Here is an 11,332-nt window from a genome sequence, read left to right as displayed (position 1 = left end):
TGAATCCGCAGTGGTAGAAATGAGAACACCGTAGATCCAGTGGGAATTTTCTGAAGCAATGGGGACTTTTATTCTGTATCTTGGTTTAATGTGCTGGTTATTTGCCTAAGCATATTAAACTGCTCACTTAAAATTCATTTTACTGAACATAAGTCATATATCAAATAGATAAGCAAAATCGCCTTGTCACACTATCCTTGGAAGGGAGAAGATTTGTTTTTTACTGTAGGGAGGTAGATGGCTGCCTGCCCCCAAGACAAGAAGCAGTTGAGTGAACTTGAAAGCCTTTGGCTTTGACCCAGTCTCTAGCTTTAATCTTGCTCTGTTGTGATCTTAGATGTCTGGGTTTCCTGTGTTCTAGCTCCTAAAACGGGCTGGGAGGTTCTGATAACTGAATGGGTCAGGCTTCTTCATTCATTGTTGTAGAAAGCCTTCCCTGATGCCTCATGGTCTCTATGAGTGCCGTCTTCCTCCCCACACACCAGCTTTGGAACCTGTGAGATCCCCATCTCTGTGTGGACAACAGTGTACTCTGACAGTTACAGAACCTTGCAGTGTTTGGCAAAGAGCCAAGCTGTAAATAAGGAATCTGCAAACATCCAGAGCTTGCTGTATTATATTTTATCCTGTGGTCTCTGTGACAGCTGAGCTCAGTTGTCAACTTGAGTACATCCAAAATCAACTAAAAAATCAGAGCTGCTGGGAACCCCTGTGAGGGGTTTTCTTAACCAGGTTACTCGAAGCAGGAAGATCCACCCTAAATCTGGGCCATGCCTTCTGGTGACCATGGAGGTAAAAGGGCATGGAAGGAAGGGGACTTTGTCTTCTCCCTGCTTGCTTTCACGCTTGCTAGCGAAGTCGTTCATCCTGCCACTGCAGCTTGTACTAAGTCCTAACTTCTTCAGGATTCCGACATAGACCAAAGGCAAGAAGCTCTCCAGAGATCCTCCAGGACCACAGCACCAGTTGGGACTGCCGAGATATCTATCAAGTATGGGATTCTTAGCCTTTCTGCTTTGAGGCAGCCATTGCAAACCTAGCTAGACCACAGCCTGTAAGCCACTGTAATAAATCTCCCTTAAATGTATAATTAACTAATATAATTATTTAATATGTTATATGATCAGTTTTCTTTCTTAGTTTCTTTCTTTATTGAGACAGAGTTTCTCTAGACTAGGCTGTCCTCAAACTCAGAGATTCACTGGCCTCTGCTTCCCAAATACTGTGATTAAACGTGTGCACCACCATGGCCCTGCAGTTCTGTTTCAGAGAACCCTAACACATCCTTCCTCCTATTCTCTAAGACCTGTATGTTGACTCTCTTCTCAACTTACATATCTTGGTGGGGAGGCTAAGGCTTTGCTCAGCTCTGCATTGTCCTTATTTGTTTGTTTGTTTTTCAAGATGAGGTTTCTCTGTGTCACCTTGGCTGTCCTGGAACTTACTCTGCAGACCAGGCCTTGAACCCAAAAGATTGGCTTGTCTCTGCCTCCCCCATGCTGGGATTAAAGGTGTGGGTCATCACCACCAGGCTAAATTTCTATTTAGTATAAGATGTGTTCAATAGGTGCTTAGCCAGTGAGTAACTAGTGGGTAGGTCAGAGCACAGGTGACAAGGACAAAGTGCTTGGCAGAGTGGGGAACCTAGTGACAGCATGAATGAGTGAGTCGGTACGAGCATAAGTGGAGAAAGGTGACTCGGTGAACACAAATTGAAGCCCTTAATGGAGGGGCACTGGTTTCCTGCCAAAGACTGTATGATGGCGGCGACCAAATAGTCCAGAGATGAGTCCAGAATGGGGCAGCCTGATGGACGGCATTAGGGAAGAGTTGTCCCATGTGTACTCCTGCTGAGTGTCCCTCTGTCCCTCCATGGCTCCTTCCTTTCTTCCCTCCCTCCATCCTCTCTTCCCTCTCTCCAGCCCACTGTCTGCCGCACTTCCAAGGAGACAGTAGTGTAAGAAGACAGAGGTAGGAAATGCCTCCGAGGGCCAGAGCCAGGAAACCAAGCCAGTAACTGTCCCTTTTCCAATCTCCTTGCCTCCCATGACACCTCACCCCGAGCAGATGCCTCCCCTGTCTTTCAGCCACAGAGTGGGAGTATCTGTCAGAGGTTTGCATATTTATCTGCTCTGTAACGTTTACAGGGATTTAGTGTTTAATAACTGTCACTCCAATATATCTTTCCTTAATCCCTTCAGATCTGCCGCTGTAGCAATTTTAAATATTTATCAACACTGTTTGTGTGTTTGCTGGTTGGGCTGCAATCTTCGTGTAATTAAAGATTTACAAGACTCAGTTTGAGATCTGTGCAGGCTTGGTGAGATTACAGGGGAAGGGAGGGGAGATCTGGTCTTGGAGCCTGCTGTTTGGAATTTGAGGCTGGTGTTGGCTTTCCTGGGAAAGGTTCCACAGGCTCTCTCCTTCACCGCTCTTCCACACAGGTATTCAGGGCGGATGGCATGTGTGGTAAGATACAGGCAACGTGTCTGAGTCCTGCCTCCCTTCAGCGGGTGGCAGGCGGCAGAGCAGAAAAAGGCTACTGCTGATTCGCAGTTTACATTTTAGCTGCAGAGACAGACAAAAAATATGGGAATGACTTGTTTGCTTGCTTTGTTTTTTTTGAGATGAGACAGAGTTTCTCTGTGTGGCCCTGTCTGTCCTGGAACTGTGTAGACCAGGCTGTCCTGGAACTGTGTAGACCAAGCTGGCCTTAAACCCAGAGATCTACCTGCCTTTTCCTCTCAAGTGGTGGGATTAAAGGCTTGTGCCACCACCACTACCCAGAGGGAAAGTTTAAAAAAAAAAAACCAAAACATCATTTTAGATCTTGAAAGATAAAGGAATGAGTTCCTTGGTTTTGTTTCTGTTGTTCGTTTTTGTAGTGCTGAGAATGAAAGCCAGGGTCTTCACTCTAGGCAAGTCCTCTACCATTAGAGGACTTGTGCACATCCCTACCCCCAGAGGGGTTAGTAGAAACTGGCTATGGAAAGCCTGGAAATTTCTGAAAGAATAAGGAGAGGTCATAGGATCGAAAGAAAGCCCAAAGGACCAAAAAAAAAAAAAAAAAGGGTGGGCACTGGGTTGTGTTGGGGTCTTTGTGACAGGACACATCTGACAGCTGACAGACACTGTCATTCTTTGCAGGGGAGGCCAGTGGGTCTTGACCTAAAGTTCCATCAGGATTATATTGGAGCATGGTGACAGGCTTTTAATCTCAGCACTCGAGAGGCAGAGACAGGTGGATCTCTGTGAGTTCTTGGTCACCCTGAACTATATAAAGAGCTCCAGGCCAGCCAGGGCTATATACAGCGAGACCCTGACTCAAGACAAAACCAAAAAAGATTGTACCCACTGGGGAGGAGTGGCCACCTGGTGATTGATGGTGATGCCTCAGTGACGGTGATGTCAAAGCAGAAGCCATGAGCAGAGACTGCTGAACACAGTTGGTTGGAACCAGGTCTTTCCCAGCATGGCTGTCCTGACCCAGGCTGAGCAAGAAACCACAAACACACACAAAACTAGGAGAAGAGAATGGCCAGTGCAAAGGGCAAAGGGGTCACTAAGCTTTCATGGGCCTCCTCTCACAGACTGGGATTGCGAAATGGATTCCTCTTCAGCACTCCCTCTCCCAGTACCACATAAACAGCCAGGATGTCGTTTCTTCCAAATGGAGTAGAGGTCTGGATCCAGAGGGAAGCCTCCCAGCTCTGAACTTCAGTTACGCTAACTTCAGGAGGCCAGCAGGGGATAAGAAGCTATGGTAGTTCTGTAGATTCAGGATTGTTGGGGTAGGAAGTCCTCAGAACATGTATAGATCTGTGTTGAGTTGAGGACACAGAAACAGATCCTTACAGTAGGCCAGTTGGACTGGGTTGAAAGTATCTTCTCTAAAATAGGTATTTACTGATGGAAATTCCCCTACCTACATTAATGGTGTTCACTATTTTGATATACTTTGTTTTTAGTATTTCCCAGTTTTCCTTTACTTTGGACTACGGATAGACTAAACCCCTGGTCACTGGGCAGGTCCTGATCATACAATTCAAGCAGCCTATCATGGCTGACCTAGCTATAAGTTCAGCCACTGAAGCAGTGCTACACAGATAAGGTCAAGTGTTAAAGGAGGTGCTGGTCACATAGATGCTGATGGTACCTGTGACTGAGAGGGGCAGGTCACCGAAGCTGTGTGCACACCTGCTCCAGTGCTGCCACATTTCTCTCGTCTATACCTGGGACTGCATGGAGAATGACGGAGGGGGATGGAGAGGGCTTCGCAAAATTCTTTATGTCACGTTGATATTCACTCAAGTGAACAACTCTAGTGTTGTTTCTCCTCAGGAGTAGCCACAGGGTAGAAAACAAATCTTCCAACTGACCAGTATGGGTTGATGATTCATTTATTTAGAAAGACAAAGCCTGGGACAAAGCTCTCACCGATTCCTGGACGTTGTTGATGATTCAGCCAGGTGGCCAGACACTTGGGAGGGGTAAGATTCAAGGCTTGCTGACAAGGAAGTTTAGGAAAAAGGTTTTGTGTGTGGGCCTCTAGGAGTGGGCACAGGATTTGAGGATATTTGCATTCACGGTCGGTATCTACTGAATTCCTGTTGGAAACTGGGTAGACAAGATGACCCACTTCACCAGTGCTCATTAATCTTCAGCCCCAGTGACACAGGGTTTGTTTAGTCTGCTGAGGCACAGTGGCCCTGTTGACACAGCTGGGGACGGAGGTGGCTGGGACTTAAGCACAAGGACTCACCAGGATATTGCCATTTTAAAACGTTCAATATTCTGAAGCAGAACCTACCTGGAACCCATGATTTGATGCCACCAGCCAACTGATGATTTGAGATCCCGGCCATGAGAGAGCTTCAATTTGACCTTTCGAATAGACCTTTCTAGTGGAAAGAGGCTCACCATCAACCAATGACTTTTATAGTGATGGGGGTCCATGGGCCTTTTTTATTTGCTTGCTTCTTTGCCAAAGGTTAGATTCCTGATGAACTAGGAAGAGAGACCTTACTAAAGCAGAGTTAAGATGTGCTGTAGTCAAGACTGATGACTAAAATTGACCAAGAGTCCAGAGACAGGTCTGGAAAGATGGCTCAGCAATTAAGAGCACACTGGCTACTCTCCCAGAGGGCCTGGGTTCTATTCTGAGCACACACATGGTGATTTGCAACCAGCTATAACTAGTAACTCCATCTCCAGTGGATTCAGCAGCCTCTTCTGTCTTGCATGGGCACCAGGCACATATATGGTACACAGATATACATGCAGGCAAAAAGCCCCTACACATTAGATATTCTTTAAAAACAAAAAAAGAGCCCAGAGACAACCTGTGAGTTGTAAATGAATCAGGAGCAGTGGCCAGAGTGCATGGAGAACCAGTCACTGCATTCCTGCTTGGCACAGGGCTCAAGTGTTGCAGTGTGATGAGGTGTATTGGGGACAGTGTGTAAACCATGCTGGGGAGGAGGAGAGTGCAGGGCAGGGATGTTTCTCATCGAGTCAGGATCTTGTATGTTTTCCACCACAGTGGTTCATACATTGAGTGGAAAAAGGAAAGGAAGGACTCAGTCTGGATGTCCTTTGTCCTGGAAAGGACTTCCGAGATTGTCTAACCTGGCCCTAGCCAGGGTGGGCTCTCTTTGCCACCATAGCTGAGAGCTGTCAAGGCATCTTGCTTTCTGTGCACAAACCTCAGGTGAGCGCAGACCTGTCACACATGTGGACCAGTGGTGAAGAGGAGCTTTGAGGACTTCCTTAAGGTCACTGAATTCGTAAACAACAGAGCCAGGAACCAAGGCCAGAAGACATGGGCCCTGCAGCTTAAGTGCCGTCTTGACTGCTTGAGTACATACTCCAACAGCGCCTGTCACCTCTCAGGATCCCTGTGTAAGCTAGCTTTGTTAGATAATGTCCACACTGGGCTGAAAGGTGGCTCAGTGGGTAAAGGCACCAATGACCCCAGTTCAGTACTAGCACCTGGATGATGGAAAGAGAGAACTGACTCCCTATGTTGTTCTCTGACCTTCACATGTCCACCACAGGCTTACTCACATGCACACACACAAATGTAATACAAACTTTTAGAGAGAAAACATCCCCATGTTGTTGAGTGGAAACCCACCTCCTTAAAACTCACATACAGAGTTCTGTCATCTGAGAACTCTTTACCTCTTTTTTCCACAGCTTTTTGGGTCTCACGGGCCACCATGCATCCTCATCCTACCTAGCCCCACCGTATACTGATGGAGCTCAAATTCCCCAGACTGTGGCTCTCAGGCCAAGCAAGGTGAAGTCAGTGTGGTTTCAGGGTTATTATCTGCTGTCTAGACACTGCAGTCATTAATGTCATTTCACCTCACGTTAGCTTTTTTTTTTTTGGCAAGAGAAATTCTTTTACTGGTCTGGCCTTCTTGGCTGAGTCATGGAAGAGCTTGGCTCAAACAGGAAGTCCTACGAGAGAGCAAGACCTGCACATTTCCCTGGGTCACGTGTGATCCTAGAATCAGTATCTAAGTACGGGAGTGGGGTGGAGGGGGCAGGAGGAAGGGGAAGTGGGCTGCACATACCTGAGTGCTACCCTGGTGTCGGGTACTTGGCAATTGTCTTTTCTGAGGAGTCTGCAGATGCTTGTATGCACACATGCACATGGTGGAGCAGGGGAAGCCAGAACAGCAGCTGAGTCTCATCTGACTGTGTGTCTTTCTGTTCTCCCTTCAGACATCACTTGAAAGCCAATGGCATGGTGGTACACGCCTTTAATCCCAGCACTTGGGAGGCAGAGGCAGGAGGATTTCTGAGTTCAAGGCCAGCCTGGTCTACAAAGTGAGTTCCAGGACAGCCAGGACTACACAGAGAAACCCTGTCTCAAAAAACCAAAAAAAAAAAAAAAAAAATCCAAACAAACAAGAAAGCCAATGTTCAGAGTGAACTGAACCTGGGACCTGCATAGTTTTCTCCACGTTCATCTCATCCCTTGGAGAGATGGAAAGGGCTGTTCCCACTGGCTCACACCTGCTCACACCAGGGCTTCTCTGAACAGGCTCTGTCCAGCCTCTTACTGCGGGCTGGAGGCTTTAGTTCTGTGGTATACTTCTCCCGTGGACTCTGTGCTCATTGATTTTGATTTTCTCCTCATTGAGATTTCATGTGGCTCCTGGTGGGCAGCTCAAGCAGGCTAGGTTACTCTATTCCTTTGGAGACCCCCAACGGGGGACTTCGAGGGAGCCCTCGGGGGTATAACAGACAGAGGAAGGCCAGGTAGAGTTCAGCTCCCCTTCTTCCTGACCGTTGCTCATCCTTTCTGTCCTGGGTGCTGTCTGGTCTCCAGAGTGGCTGATGGGAGAGGGAGTCTGAGAAGCCTGACCCCCTCAGAGAACTTTAGAGTCCCTGCCCCCGAGGCCCCTTTTCCTGGAGGGAGAGGAAGGATGCTCTGTGCCCTTTCTCTTATCATACGTGTTTGTATTCCCTCAGCAGCTCGGAGCTTTGCCAGGGCTCAGAGAAAAGCTTCGTCAGCAGCAGAGAAGTCTTGCGTATGCTAGTAGAAATGAGGTCTCGGCTTGGGTCTCAGCTGTGTGACCTTGAGTAAGTAAATCATCTAATGTCTTTGAGACCCATGTTTCCTACCTGTCTGCTCTCTGAGGAGACAAAAGCTGCCTTGCCCTCCTGACCTGTGGATGGGGAAAGGGTCTGTAATGGGAGATGCTGAGCCGGTGAGGATGATGGCTGGGGTAGGGTGGGCAATAGCACCCATGTCCTGGCTCTGCCAGCCAGTGTGGGCTGGTGGCTTCCCTTCCTCATTCTAGCTTGTTGTGCGTTTTTTAAGGATTATGGTGGGAGTCAGTGATGCTTAGAGACCATGATAGTGTGGTTGGTACCCAGTAGGAAGGATCATGAGCCTGAGCTTATGAGTACCCAGAATTCCTTGGTGCCAGGCACACCAGCTTTAAGGATTCAGATGGAATTGGGACCCGAATTCAGCCTGGCCAGGCCAGGTGGGCAGAGCTGTGTACCCTGTGCCCTCGTCTACACAGCTGCTCCAAGGCTTGCAACATCTCATTCCCAGCACAGTGATGCCTGCTGGGGTCCGCTGAGTCTGGACCTAGGGCCCTTCAGCCAGCAGTAGAGAAGACTCGGAGTTTCAAACCTGGTCCAGCTGAAAGGGGCACCGGGGTGGCAGGGTTTCCCTGCTAAACTGAGGAAGAATTATGTTCTGACGTTTCTGCCTGCGTGATCCCAGGTTTTCTCCACTGGCATCAAGAGCCTGGGGTTTCCAACAGGGCAGGGAAGCATCTTAGCCCCAGCTTTCACACAGTCCCTGTGGGCTGTGGGCTGTGGCTTGGGGATAGGCTTCACCACACACCACAGGAAAGGAGGCGTCTGAGGTCACAGCGGCCACAGCTCTAGAACCATTAGACTCTGGTTCACACTCTGGGCCTGAGACAGGGTCAGTCACGTGTTGGGAGCTATTAAGACAACTCTTGATCTCTAAATTGGGCCTCTCCCCCCAAGAAGAAAAGGGGGTCAAAAGCGGGCCACTGACACTCCGATTCCGAGAATGTTCCAGCCCTAAGCCATTGCTGACATCCTGACCACACCCTGATACCACCAAGTTCCTGCTTCCCTGTGTACCTGCCAAAAGAAAGAATTTCTATTGCCCCCCTCCCATAAGTACTTCTCCTTTTGCTTGTATTATCCTATCCCTCCCACTGATAAGTATCTGTACTTCCCCTTTTGCTTGTGCATTTAAGCCTTGGACCTTTTTCAATAGATTCGGGGCTTTGATACATTCCAGAACGGTTTCCGTGTCGTTATTCGTACAAGGCCCTCGTCTCTCTCTACCCCCCATTTGGTTCTTAGGAGGAGGTCCCCTCGTGACCCTCGAATAACTGGACCTGCTGGACGGGTCAGTCACGTGCCCTTTCTTTGTGTATAAAATGAGGTTAGTGCTTTCCACCCCAGACAGCACAGTGGGCATTTCAGGCTGTGAAACTGCTCGAGGCAACACTGTTGTGGTACACGCCATCATACATTTGTTGAATGAAACCCAAGGAATGTACAGAAGCATTGAGAGTGAGCCCAAGTGAGAGTCGAGAGCACTGCGTGGCAATGATGTGCCTCGAGGGTGGATAATTGGATCACCCTGAAGCTGGATACTGAGGAGGACACTGTGCAGAGTGGAGGCTATGTGGGAATTCCGGACCTTCTGTTCGGTTTTTCTGCTAGTCTAAAAGTTTAAGGAAAGAAAGAAAGAGAGAGAGAAAGAAAGGAAGAAAGAAAAAAGAGAAAAGAAAATTAAGAGGTGGTCATGGGTAATTGTTTCTCTTGCAGAGGGCCAGATTTCCTTCCTGGAACTTGTATGGAGGCTCACAACCACCTGTGACTCCAGTTCTAGGGACCAATGTTCTCTTTAGCACTGGGCACACAAATGGCACACAAACATATATGTAGGCAAAATGCTCATATACATAAAAAAATAAATGAATAAATAAATAGAGTCAAGGAATCAGCAAAAACCAAAACAAAAAAGCCATCAACAATGATGACCAACAATTACTAAACTTAGACTTGAATACTGCTTTATTACGCTATTTATCTAGTGTGTATGTATTATGTATGATGTATGTATGTATGTATGTATGAATGAGTGTGCACACAAGCCACAGCACACATGTGGAGGTTAGAGGACAGCCTGCAGGAATTATTTCTCCCCTTCCACTGTGTATGTTCTGTGAATCGAACACAGGTCTTCAGGCTTAGTGGCAAGCACCTTTGCGGGCTGAGACATTTACAGGCCTCTATCTTTCCTCTTTCATCTCCTTATCTCACGCCTTGGGCTGTGCACTCCTGTGGGAAGTTCAGGAGGGAGGGAATCCCACGTGTCTCCTGAATCTGCTGAACACAAGAGGGGGTGGGGTGTGGGTGTGGCTGTGGGTGGGTTGGGGACGATGCTCTCGAGGGTTTATTTTATTCATTGCCTTCAAGGTTATTATTTTCTTCGTTTCTCCCAGGCCTGCTGGAGGGCGTGATAACTCAGGGGCTGAGGAATGCTAGGAGATTCCTCCAGGCGCGTGCGTGCGTGCGTGCGTGCGTGCGTGCGTGTGTGTGTGTGTGTGTGTGTGTGGTGGGGTGGGAGAGGTAGGGACGGAGGGGTGGGCTCCCAAGGGAAGGCAGAGAAGGGCTAGGGCAGCAGCTGAAGTCCAGGGTTATCATTGCAAGTCCAGAGGTCTGGGGAGTCCTTGGCTCTCAACCATCTTTTCAGATGCAGTGCAGGTTAGAGCAATGGGAACCCCCATGCACTGCTGATGAGAGGCAACATGGTGCAGCTACCGGGGAAGACAGACCGGCTACTCTTTGCGTGGTTAAACACAATTGCCAAGTGATCTAGCAACCCTGCGCCTGCGTGCTCACCCTCTGAAACTGAAAACAGAGTCCTGAAGAGAAAAGAAGGCGGAGCCAAGAGGCAAAAGCAGCCTGGCCTACTGATAGGCAGCAGATAAATGAGACCCCAAGAAACTGCACAGGGGAGTTGCGATCAGCCTTTAAAAGGAGGACAATTTTGAGATGTGCTTCAGCACACAGGACACTGTGCTAAGTGAAATAAGCCAGCCGTAAAAGGCGATTGGGTATTTGAGTCCATGGCTAAATCTATAGTGACAGAAGGTAGAATGGTCATTGGCCCCAGGAGACAGCAGAGATACTCTCTGAGGTTTTAGGATAAAAGGCGTTCTGGAAACGGGTTTATAGCATGCACATAGCACTGGTAAAGACCTTTGACAGCATAGACTGGGTCAGGCAGAGGCTGGGTTAGGAGGAAAGTGTAGGCACAGGGTTCAGATTATGGGACAGCTGGTCCACTGGTTAAATATTACATACACTTAGAGAGTTCAGAATGTGTGTGTGTGTGTGTGTGTGTGTGTGTGTGTGTGTGTGTGTGTGTGTGTGTGTGTGTGATTAGCTTGGGCTCATCTGGAACTCCTGGTCTTCCTGTCTTCCTGACTTAGCTTCCTGAGTGCGGGGATTACAGATGGATTTTGCTCTCTCTCTCTCTGTCTCTCTTTCTCTCTGTCTCTCTTTCTCTCTCTGTGTGTGTTATGTTTAACTGCAATTACAAATAAAATAAAATAAAATAGTTGGAAATGGTGGCACATGCCTTTAAGCCCAGTACTCAGGAGGCAGTCAGGCAGATCTCTGAGTTTTAGGACAGTCCAGTCTACATAAGTTTCAAGACAGCCCAGGTTACATAAGTAAGTAAGTAAACAATCAAACAAACAAACAAGTGGATCATTTTTAATAATGATGAAAGCAGGGGCTAGGGTGA

Source organism: Mus caroli, unplaced genomic scaffold (assembly GCF_978045245.1).
Source record: "Mus caroli unplaced genomic scaffold, Mus_caroli_1 scaffold_1, whole genome shotgun sequence".
NCBI classification, from domain to species: Eukaryota; Metazoa; Chordata; class Mammalia; order Rodentia; family Muridae; genus Mus; species Mus caroli.
The sequence above is the reverse complement of the archived record's forward strand: the minus strand, read 5'-3'. Positions refer to the sequence as shown.